Below are 13,431 nucleotides of genomic sequence, written 5' to 3' on the forward strand. Positions count from 1 at the left end.
GTGTCAAGCATCAGTAAAAACTTAGTTGATGTCGAGCATCAATAAAATACAGTAGGTGCAAAGTAACACAGTATGTGCCAAACATCAGAATTTCAATAGTGTCAAGCTACTAAATTATATGAAAGCTCAAAGATTTTCTAGATCTGAGCTGACAAGTTTGTTACCTTAAATTTTGTGAACCAGATGGAGGATAAGGATGATGAGCTGATGGTATAGAATTTTAGGTAAATCATTTTTGGGTGAATACACATGGATTCTTCATGATGTTTCTAGAAGAGATAAGATAAGGGGTAGATTCATTGAATCTTACCTAATCCATTTGAACCAAAATTAAGAACAGAAGGATTAGAGCAGGAAAAGTATTCCAGACTTCTATTTAAGGAGTTACAAGTCAAGAAGCAAGAGTCACCAAGTTGAGTGGTTGGTTGCATGTCAAGGTGAAGGCATTGAGAGGGAGGAATAGAGTATAGAGACTCCACTTCAATAGGTGACCATAGAGGTGAATGCACTGGTACATCGAGCATGGAGACTTAAGGAGATGAAGCTTAAAAGGAGCAAGTTGTTAGTGCTGAGGGACTAAAAGCCAGGCAAATTTGTGAGCTAAATTGAGATATGAAATCTGCAAGTTTGTTGTGAGTTGTGTCAAATCAAAAGCCCTTATTGTTACTCTCTAGCAATTGTATCAATTAGGGTAAAAATCCTATGGACTTAAGTTGGTTTAACGACCATTTGTAAATCTTTAATAGGGTGGCATTCCAAATGAATGTTCTAAATTCCTCTAACTAGGCCCACTTCTAATAGGGTGGTTGAAATCCTTTAACCAGATCACATTTAATAGTGTGTTGTACCCTTTAACAAGGCAAGCCTTTCATAAGACATCACTTCAGAAGAGTGAGAATTGAGTATCATGTTACTAGTGGTTTTTTCCAAATTGGGTTTCCACATAAATCACTATGTTATGTATTGATCTTTCATGTTTTATTCCTACATGTTGATTTTCAGTAACTTGCTAAGTAGAATGTTTAGCTTGGATGCATGATTAGTTAAATGGGCTTACTATAATTAGTGAAAAAAATTTTATCAGGACATTTGGACCTTGAATAACTAATTCACCCCCTGCCCACCCCCCGCACCCCCCCCGCCTCAGTTATTCTAAAGCATTTCTAACAATTGGTATTAGAGCCATTTTCTAATTTAGTTTAAAGGTAGTAGAAGTAGAAAGATCAAGATGTCCAAGAGAGAAGTTCCCAAGCTCAATAGAGATAACTTTGCTGCATGGCAAAGTCTAATGAAGCTACACCTTGGATCAATAAGTGATCATGCACAAACCTCAATTGAAGTGGAACATGTTGATCCAGTTGTCCCCACTATAGAAGATATGAAGAAAAAGAAGGAGCACAATCAGGCAATGCTGGAGATTGCCTCTGCCCTCAACTATGTTGAATTTGATGACATCAAGGGTTGTGACTCTACATTCAAGATGTGGAAAGCCTTGATAGATATTTATGGAGGAGATCAGAATTTCTAGAGAGCAAAAAGAGAAAGCCTCAAAGGAAAGTTTCATGACATGAGAATGGAGGAAGGTGAGAACATTGCTCAATATGCCTCTAGAATAAAGGAAGTAGTAAGTGCAATAAGAAATTTTGGTGGTCATCTAGATGATGAAACTATTAATAGAAAATTCTTAAGAACCTTGCTCCCCATCTATGTTATTAGAGTGTCATCAATCCAAGAGTTAAGATGTGTACTAGGAAACAAGTTAACCCTTGAAGGTATAGTGGGAAGACTCACTGCATTTGAGTTATCCAACTTTGATAACTACAAACTTAAGAATCTTGAATCTGCTTTCAAGGCCAAGCTATTGTTTAAAGACAATGAAGAGGTGCAACCAAAGAAGAAGAAAAAGGTAAAATATGCATCCAGTGACAACATAACAGATGAAAAAGATGTGGAACAATTGGAAGCATTGCTGGCTAGAAGATTTCATAGAGGAAAAGGTAAATTAAAAGGTAAGCTACCTATCATATGTTTCAATTGCATTGAAGCAGGACATATTGCTACAAGATGCACACAAAAAAAGAACTATAGAGAAGGCAAAAAGAACAAAAATAGAAGAGAAGATGATAGCAAAGATTACAAAGACAAAGGTAAAAAGTGCTACATTGTTGAAGAAGAGGATTCTAATAAAAATGATGATGAGGTAGTCTATGTAGCCATGAAGGATGAGTCAAATGAAGATGAGGCAACAACACTGGTAACCTATGTGAACAAAAATGATAGGTGGGTCATAGACAGTGGATGCTCACATCACATGACAAGAGACAAAAGTAAGTTTATTACCTTTACTCAGTATGATGGAAATAGCATTAGATTTGGAAATGATGCTCCATGTCTAATCAAAAGAAAAGGTTCTATTAAGCTTACAAAGAAAATTTCAAGTGACAATGAATACTATGTTGAAGGATTGAACTACAACCTGTTGAGTGTGTCACAATTAGGCAATATAGGATGCAAAGTAGAATTTGGAAACAAATCTGCCAAAATCTATGACACTGATGGAAATCTAATAGGAAAAGGAGAACAAACTAGGAGTAATATGTTTTACCTAGATATGGAAGATACATCCTATCTTATTGTTAGATCGTATGATGTGTGGCTACGACATAAAAGGCTATGTCATGTCAACTTTGATAATCTAATCAACATCAGCAAAATGAAGAAAGTTAGAGGTTTGCCTAAACTGAAGAAGCCTAACAATACAATGTGAAAATAGTTTCAACTAGGAAAGATGACCAAGTCAAGTTTCAAAAGAAAAACCTACACTTCCAAAGAAGTATTAGAGTTGGTCCATACAGATTTGTGTGGCCCAATAAAAGTGAAAAGCTACAAAGGAGACATATATATAATGTTGTTTGTTGATGACTACTCTAGGATGATGACTGCCTATTCTTAAAGAAAAAATATGATTCATTTCAAATGTTTAAGTGGTATTTGGCCAGGCTTGAGAAGGAAACAGGGAAGATCAGATAGAGGAGGAGAATTCACATCAAAAGAATTTGAGACATTTTGCAATGATAAAAGAATCAAGAGACAAACATTAGCACCTAGAACTGGCCCACAAAATGAAATTGCAAAAAGAAGGAATAGATCAGTGATAGATTATGCCACAACATTAATGATGGAGAAGCATGTTGCTCTAAAGTACTAGAGAGAAGCTGTTAGTATTGTTATCTACACCTTGAATCAAGTACAAGTCAAGAGAGGTACAAATGCAATACGTTTTGAATTATGGTATGGTCACTCACCCAATTGCAACATTTCAAAGTGTTTGGTTGTAAATGCTATATTCTTAAAGATACTAGAAATGGCAAGTTTGATGCAAAGAGTGATGAAGACATATTCCTTGGTTACTCAACTTGAAGTAAAGCATATAAGTGTTTGAATACTAACACTAAAAAATTGTAGAGAGTGCAAATGTAAATTTTGATGAGCATGCAGAAGTTTCAGTTGATGAAACCAAGAAACCAAAAGAGTATAGATCCTTTGTATACTTCTATGAAGGAATATCCGATGAAGAAGAAGCTACCAATCGAGTTGGGAATCAACAACAAGTTTTAGTATGAGCCAAGTCACAACTAATGAATGTTGAGCTGTATTCAAAAGCTGAGTTGCAGAATGAAGACATTGCACATTTTGATTCTAAAATCAATACACATGAAAGAGATGATGAGATACTTGAAAGAGATGTGCACAGTAACTCTGAAACTGAAGATCAAACTTGGAAATGAGGAAAGATCCAAGGCTATCTAAGTATGTGGAAAGACATCATCCTGCTAAAAAAATCATTAGTGATAAGGAAGCCAAACCAATGACCAAGAATAGACTAAGAAATGAATCATGTCTGCTAAACAAGATTGAACTCAAAACAATGAAAGATGCACTGCAAGATGATAATTGTTGTAAAGCTATGGAAGAAGAGATTGAGTAGATAGAGAAGGACAATACTTGGACTTTAGTTCCAAGACCAACTAATAAGAATGTGATTGGTACCAAGTGGGTATTTAGAAACAAGTTAGATGAAAATGGTGAAATCACAAGAAAAAAGCCAAACTAGTCTACAAAGGCTATGCATAAGAAGAAGGACTAGACTATGGAGAAACATTTTCCCCTGTTGCAAGGATGGAAGGAGTAAGAAATTTACTTGCATATGCTACTTACAAAGGTTTTTAAGTCTATCAAATGGATGTAAAGTCTACCTTTCTGAATGGTATACTAGAAGAGGAAGTCTACATATAACAACCAAAGGGATTTGTTGATGACAACAACAAGGATATGGTTTGTAAACTACATAAAGCACTCTATGGTTTGAAACAAGCACCTAGAGCATGGTATGAGAGGCTTCACAAATATCTAGTGAAGATAGGATTTGAGAGAATAGATGACAACAACAACCTATATATCAAGGAAGAAAAAGGTATAGAGATTTGGATATCTAAAATCTTTGTTAATGATATAATATTTGGAGGAAAAGATGCCCTATGCAAAGATTTTTTTGACTAGATGAAACATGAGTTTGAGATGTCAATGTTTGGGGAAATCAAATTCTTTGTTAGATTGCAAATAAATCAACTGAAACATGACATATTTGTGACCCAATCAAAATATATCAAGGAGATACTCAAGACATTTGGCTTAGAAGATTCAAAACTAGTCAGTACACCAATGGTAACAAGACATAAGTTATCCAAGAATGATGAATCAGCTGAAGTAAATCAAACAATGTACAGATCAATGATTGGAAAGTTGTAGTATGTTGTGCATATTAGACCAGACATTGCATTATCTGTTGGAATAGTGGCAAGATTTTCTACTAACCCAAGAAAAAATCACCTTATGGAAGTAAAGAGAATAATGAGGTATCTAAAAGGAACTGATGACTTTGGATTATACTACAAGAGGATTGAAAAGTTTGAATTGAAAGCCTACACTGATGTAGATTGGGGAGGTAATATTGATGATAGAAAAAGCACTAGTGGAGGAGCACTTTTCTTAGGTAAAAGATTGGTCACTTGGATTAGCAAAAATAAAAGTTGTACCTTACAATCCATAGCTAAAATTGAGTATGTTGTTGTTGCTATCAACTGCACCAATATTGTATGGATCAAACATCTGTTGTAAGGTATGAAGGAAGAGATGAATGAACCTATGATACTCTATTGTGATAACACAAGTGTCATCAACACATCAAAAAATCTTGTGATGCATGCCAAAACAAAGCACATTGCAATTAAGTATCACTATGTAAGATAATTGGTGGAAGAAAAACAAGTAAGGATGGAATATGTCAATTCAAAGGAACAAATTGCTGACATCTTCACAAAACTATTACCTAAAGATGCATTTGAATATCTTAGAGTTAAGTTAGGGGTGATACCCCTATCCAAGGCTATTTGAGCAACAACAAGACTACCCTGCATCAAATGAGTTGCTTGCTAAAATGATATAAATTGATGTAGAGGATACTTACTCTAGGTTTTTCCCTAAAGTAATTAAAATACTAAAATTCCAAATCAGTCACAAGCAAGGTAACAGAGGGAGAAATTGGAGTTCCTACAAATGCTACACTTGCATGACAAGATGCTCAAATAATGTGTCTTTAGCATTATTGTCAAAGAGGGAGAAATAGTAGAAATTGATCAAATCTACAAAATCAAACATGTAAAGGGAGAAATAGTAGCTAAGAGGAAGAGCAAACTAATCAAAGTGGTAAGCTACATAAAAGAGGGATTCATACAGAAATTGATCAAACATGTAGACGGAGAAATAGAGGAGAAAGGAAATAGCATCTCAGAGGGAGAAAACAATGCAGACAAGAATCAGTCGAGAGAGAGCAGAACAAAGAGGAGAAGACAATGTATCAAGAAAATAGAATATCCCTAATACTTTGAAAGAGGGAGTTACTTACAGAATTCAGAGGGAGTCACAATCTAGTTCAAAGTTGTTGATAGAATGAATAGTTTTGGATAAAGTTTTCTTTTTGGCATTTAATTTACTAACCTAGTTAGCATTTTGATAACTTGGTTGATCAATTTAGTTTTCCATCAATGCCAAAGAGGGAGATTTTTTTTGAAATTAAAAGCGACCAAAAACAAGGGGGTTGACCCTTAACAGTCAAAAGGCCGGTAACCAGCACATTACCAACCAGTAACAAAAATAGACAAAAAGAACAGGAGTACCAACAGTCAGAAACAAAAACCAAAAACTAGAGAGCTAGAACCAGAAAGGAACCCTAGCAACTGACCAAAGTCCAACAAGGCACCCAAGCCTTATAAAAACTTAAATACAATTGATAACCAACAAAACCATAACTACCATAATAGTATATAAAGTATTTGGATCCTTGGACCCCATAATTGAACATAATTAAAAAAAGACTTAGATTTCTTTTTTCCCTTTTCCTCTTACATGAAGAAGAATTTGGGCCCAGTCATCGGCAAGAAACTTAAAGAGTAATTTGTTGTCCTCCATGTCCAAGCCAACTTCCTCCTTCTCATGTGCCAGCAATTGGAGGGTAGTTGCAGCAACATGAGTAACTTTAAGTCCAAACTTGGAGAAGGTGAAAAACCCCTCCTCAAAAGCTTTGACCCTTTCCTCCAGGTTCATGTAATGCTCCTCCACCGTCACAGTCTCGTCTTTATGCTCCTCAACCTTCTTAGCAACAACCTCCTTCATTTTCTGTCCCTGTGGTTTATCCTACAGCACCCATGGGTTAGAAGAAATCTTCGAATTTTCCTTAACAAGGGAAGAAATGGTAATTGGGGAATTATCCTTTTTGCTCATATCATCACAAAAAGTAAAGGGTTTAAGTGAGAAGCTAGTTGAAACATGGGTTGTCTCAGTATTCCTTTCTTTGCCGTCCGACACTTGAGTTTGAGTGTCATCCATCAAAATGTTCCCAGAATTGAAACTTTTTTCCTCCTCCTCATTACCATCATCCTTTTTAGAGTTGGAAATACTTTCCTCCTCCCTTCTGTCACTATTATTGTCTGAGCTATCTTCTTCAACTTCCTCAACAGGGTATTTGATTGACTTTTGCTTACCCCTAGCTTGCAACTGAGCTAACCTACCAGACCTTCTTCTTTCTTTTCCCCCAATATCTTCACCAGAATCCTCTCCAACAACCTCAACCACCTTATCAACTTTAAATTTCTTTTTTCCCTTTTGTTCTAGGGCTATTGTTAAAATTTGATTGAAAAGATCATTATTGAAGAAGGAAAATTGTTTGCAAAGAGGGAGATTGTTGATAAAGAATGTTTTCAATCATTGTTTTGTCACTGATGTCAAACCTACTATTTTTTGGAATGATAATTGCTTATAAGGTCCAAGTACTATCACTTAGTTGATTGATGAAGGGGATTTAATCAATAAGATGTAACAAAAGCACCTAAAGGAAAGGTTGAGTTATGCTTTTGTAATGAAGTACAAGGATCAATTAAGACAATGGTAAAATGATGTATTGATAATATACTTGAAGATATAGAGGTTGGATACACTTAGAAGAATAATTTGTAACAAAGCTATCTGCAAAGCTTGACTAAGTTCATCAGTGAGTGTTGAGCAAGCTCGTTCATGCCAAGCAAATTATCAATAAGAGTTGAGCAAATGCAAAATCTAGTGTGCACTGAGTGAAACAAAAGAAGCCAAGAAAGTTTAGGTGTTGAGCATCAACAAAAAATTAGTTGATGCCGAGCATCAGTAGTAAAACATAGTAGGTGCCAAGTAATATAGTATGTGTTGAGCATCAAAATTTCAATAGTGCCGAGTTGCTGCATTATTTGAAAGGTCAAAGATTCACCAAATCTGAGTTGACAAGTTTGTTACCTTGAATTTTGTGAACCAGATGGAGGATAAAGATGATGAGATGGTGGCACAGAATTTTAGGTAAACCATTTTTGGGCTAATACACGTGGATTCTTCATGATGTTTCTAGAAGAAAAAAGATAAGGGGTAGATTCATTAAATCTTACCTAATCCATTTGAACCAAAATTAAGAATGGAAGGATTAGAGTGGGAAAAGTATTCTAGACTTCTATTTAAGGAGCTACAAGTCAAGAAGCAAGAGTTTCCAAGTTGAGTGGTTGGTTGGATGTTAAGTTGAAGGCATTGAGAGGGAGGAATACAGTATATAGACTCTACTTCGATAGTTGACCATAGAGGTGATTGCACTAATACATTGAGCATGGAGACTCAAGGAAACAAAGCTCAAAAGGAGGACAAGCCATTAGTGTCGCAGAGACTGAAAGCCAAGAAAAATTGTGAGCTAAATTAAGATCTGAATTCTACAATTTATGTTGTGAGTTGTGTCAGATCAAAAGCCTTTATTATTACTCTCTAGAAATTATATCAGTTAGGGTAAAAGTCTTATCCAGACTTAGGTTGGTTTAACAGCCATTTGTAAATCCTTTAACAGGGTGGCATTCTAAGTGAATGTTCTAAAGTCCTCTAACTAGGCCCACTTCTAATAGGGTGGTTGAAATCCTTTAACTAGGTCACATTTGACAGTGTGTTGTAGCCTTTAACAAGGTAGGCCTTTCATACAACATCACTTTAGAAGAGTGAGAATTGAGTAGCATGTTACTAGTGGTTTTTTCCAAATTGAGTTTCCACATAAATCACTGTGTTATGTGTTGATATTTCATGTTTTATTCCTACATGTTGATTTTTAGTAACTTTCTACATAGAATGTTTAGCTTGGATGCATGATTAGTTAAATGGGATCACTATAATTAGTGAAAAAGTTTTATCAGGTCATTTGGACCTTGAATAATTGATTCACCCTCCCCCCCCTCTCAGTTATTCTAAATCATTTCTAACACATCTTTGATGTGTTATTTTGAACCAATGGCTTATTGAAATATATAGATGCAATACACAAGAAGAAAATAGATAAGAGACAAAGAACTAGCAACATGATATTATTGAATAATGGGAGCCTATTTATACAACTAAATGAACAACTCACATTCCTAAAATATTGTAAAAGAGGTTGACAAAAAACTATTAATAGTTTGACAATGCACTCAGAGGATTTGACTAGACAACAAGAGTAATGCAAAAGTGGACTACTCTAGACAACTAACAAGATCTAAGAGAAAGATCTACAATTATTCATTTGTTCAAACTAGAACTCTATGATACAACTATAATTAAACTAGACTCTTGCTTTTGACAACTCAAACTTGAGTTGTGTTCAGCTGTTGTTTTGCATGATGCTTAAGGGCAAGAATTCTTTTGAACTCTTCTCTTGAAAAGCTAATTTGAGGATCAACTCCAAGGTTCTAAGTGATCTTGTGACCTACTAGAATCCACTCAGTTGAAGATAAATGTGTTTGTTCATGAGGAGGCCTTTTCTAGTTCAAGCCAATTTCAGATCAAATGATCAATCTGCTTGTTGTTTCAAAATCAACCACAAAAGAGATATATATTTTTGGTATTTTCTATTTTTTAATGAATGCAATCTAACAATGCAACTATATGAATTCTTAAATTAACCAGGGGTTAGCAAAGAAAACAACAAAGATAAGGCAACAAGAAGTTTAACCAAATAACATGAAAGGGAAATTCCTAACAGACATAAGCCACGAAAACAACGCGTCTGCAAGTTAAGCTTTCAAAAAGATCGGTAGGTAACCAATGAAAATAGGAGCAGCACTTCCTTAATTCCATTGATGCAATTGTTGATGGGAATTCAATAACCATAAGATGTTTCACTTTTCATCAAATCCCAAGGCCATGGAAAGTGCACTCATGTGAGAATAAAAGTTATGCAGGAACAATATGATGATCTCTTCTTGAACTAAGTATGTCAACAGAATTTGTAAACATGTAGAAAATACTAGAATTAAAAGATCGTACAACCAAAAATAACATAATAAAATTTCAGCTCAATTACATTCCATGAATGTAAATCCACAAAATATAACACACTTAGGCAAGAATCACTACACTCCAAATGCAAGCACCAAAAGCATATATTATTGCAAATAATGGTGGCGACCTAGAATACAAATTACATTCTTGAATATATAAGAAGTATTCTCCTCAATTTTTATTGAGAGTGAGAGATATCTTTATGCAAACATATGCTTCTAAACTAATAAAACAAATCTATTTATGTACAAACCAACCTCTCTAACTAGTGGTTAGTAGGACTCCACCCTTGTTTATATCATTGAATGGTTGCAAGAGCCTTTACATGTTTAAAAAAAAAGAAAGCATAAGAAAATAAGAAGAAGAAAGTCATTAGATGATGTAGGAGTTTCTAGAATTGCCAAAAATAGAAGCTCCATCCTTACTAGGTGTTTGTAGGAGTTAAACTGCCATTGGTTTTGCATTTCTGATGCATGGAAAGCTCTAAATTTGGAACTGGCAGTTAACTATCAGCGCACCTCTGACTTCTTCAAAATCTTCAAAAACATTATTGAAAAAGTGCACCTATGCACTTGGCACACCTCTAAATTCCTCAAAATCTTCCATGACATTACTAGAAAGACACACTTGTGCACCTGGTGCACCTGTGCAACAATGCACCTCAAAAGCTCAATTTGCCAAAAAATCAAAGTTCTTAGTTTTGAAAACAATTTTTTGGTTTTTCTCATACGAGGTTTGGGAGCACTTTAGTGTACTTGTTTTGCCCCTTTTTGATGATTTATACTCTCTTTATGGCCAAAAAATTTCATACATTTAAACTCCTTCTACTTCTATCTAAAATCCCAAGGCACCCGTGTTGAATTTTGTCATTAATAACTGCATAAGATGAAGAACCTATTCTAGTTCATGTGTCCAACCTCTGTATCTTTTGTATATGGGGTGTGCAGTAGCACACCTCATGGGGTGCACTGATATGCACCCTTATCTTAACTTAGGTGCAAAGAGGTGAAAGAAAATTGAGGTGCACAGTAGCACACCTAATTAGGTGCACTAATGCACACCCCTTTTGAATTTGTATTTTACTTTTTTTTGTAGGGGGGTGAAGGGAGTAAGGGGGTACGTAGCTACATACTTACCTTTTGAAAGTGCTTTCTACATGTTTTGGCACACTAGTGCTCCTAGAGAGGTATGCTAGTGCACTTTTATCTTTTTCAAAATGACTTCTTCCCTCAGAAACTTAACTTTTAGAGACTAGGTTTTTGAACTAGGACCCAGATTAGGTCAAAAAACACTAGAAAAAGACTCAGACCCTAGACTAGGGATCCGAAAAGCCAAAACTAGAGTATGGGGTCCCCATTTTTAGAAGAAATGGAGCATACGTTGTGAAACCACAACAACTTGCTACATGTGTAGCTAGCTATTCATTATTCTAACATGGCCTGATATATATCAAAGATATTTTTCACAATATTTTTTTCACTACTATTTCTAGATGTTTGTAACCCCAAAATTCTCCTTGTCTCTCTAAATTTTATATTTTTAATCATTTCAACAACAACTTGACATCTTCCACTTTGATTTAATATATCTAAATAGTTATTACAAATATTTTTAATATTTTTTCTACAATTTATTTCAAACATTTTATCATACATTAGCCTCAAAATATTTTCATCAAAGTCAATTAGAAAATTTGGTTTTCTATTAATTATTCTAGGAGCTATTAACATAGGTGCATTCTCATTCTTTTAATTACTTTCATTATATCCACTTATCACATCAAATTGAAATGTGATATTAGTTGAATTAGGTGTATTTGTCAAAATTATTTTAATTGATTTATGTTGAACATTTTTTATTTGTTGAATTAGGCACATTTCTCACATCAATATCTGTAAGAATTTGGTATAGCTTTGATACCATGTAAGAATTTTCTTAAGGCAATAATTCAATGCCAAGATCAAGAAGCTTAGTAGATAGCACAAGAGAGACAAATGATGATCAAATGAGAATGGATATCATATGATTGGATATCAGATAATTGGATGAATACACTATAGGATTGCCTTATATATAAAGGCAACTGATATGACTAGGAGTCACCAAAGAGATAAACATAAAAACTAAGCACATGTCCACCAAGAGTCGATTAACCTCCATTGTGTATGAATGTGCATGCAACAATGAGAGGATAAGAATGAAAAGGTATTTTTCATAAAGAGATGTAGTAGACAACATGTGCTCAGTTAGAGTGCAAACTACTGTGTTGTCTACATGACAACTCATATGAATATGCAAACTCCTAGGTATCTACATGAAAACTAATATGCTAATGCATTAACCTAAGTAAACTTAAGTAAAATGTAATTAGTAAATACTTAATTACACCAACACCCCTCCTTAAGTGAAACTTAGGGGAATCCACTTAAGCTCACAAAAGCTAGATGATAATGTAATATGGGTCCCAACTACTAGGCCATGTTAGGTATCCATGTACAAACTACAAGTGCAAATGATATGCAATGCAATCTCTCATAAAGTAGAGAAAGAGGGAAAACCACATGGGAAAAACACTCACCCAAAAAGAGAGAAGAAAAATAAAGTAAGATGCATGTATGGATGGAGTAATCAAGACCCCCCTATTATGACATACATCATGCATATACAATAGAGAATCCCTCTATAAGAAGGAAATAAGGAGAAATGAAATTCCCCCCATAGTGAATGGTCTCCTACAAGAATGATGAGTGATTGAAGACAAAAGAGAATCCAATGCCTACAAACAACATTTCTCCCTTTAGGAAGAAGATACACCAAATACAAATGAAAGAAGGCTTCCCATTGTGGATAAGAAGATGGAAAGGGAATCCATATGAAGTATGCTGCCTCTGAAATTTGAAGATGTGTCACCATATCCTTGAATAATGAAGGTGTCATGAACCAATCAAGATCACGTCCAATAGAATAAGGTTACAGACAAGGAACCAATGGTAAATGCTCCATATAGGAATGTCGATCAAACTCCAAAGACCAAGATGCCTCCTCAACAAAAGTAGGAAGAGAAACAAAGAAGCCCCCCCCCCTCCTCAATGTAGAATATGAACCCATGAAATATGCTCCTAGATCAATGTAGAAGCTGCACCATAAAAACTAAATGATATTTCTCCCTTGAGGAAGAAATGGTGGCATGGGTGTACAAAAGAATCTTCCCCAATCAATAGGAAGAACTCTTATAATGTAATTTGTCTTAGGATACTGCATAGGAATCTACAACATATTAGTTTGATAAACCATGTAATCTAACATCTCAAGTGAAGTTTGAAATCCATGTAAAACAATGTCCAAAGACTCAAATGTCTTCTTTGAAGAGAAAGGGACCTTCTACAAATTTGTAAGAAAGTATCCACAATCATGTCAAATTTGAAAGAGAGATCAAGTGGAGAATCACGAGGGTTAGAGTGTTCCCTTGCAACAATTGAAGAAGGATCATCCTCAATAAAG

The sequence above is a fragment of the Cupressus sempervirens genome, chromosome 3, assembly GCF_028749045.1.
Source record: "Cupressus sempervirens isolate cs-2001-9-10 chromosome 3, ASM2874904v1, whole genome shotgun sequence".
NCBI lineage: Eukaryota > Viridiplantae > Streptophyta > Pinopsida > Cupressales > Cupressaceae > Cupressus > Cupressus sempervirens.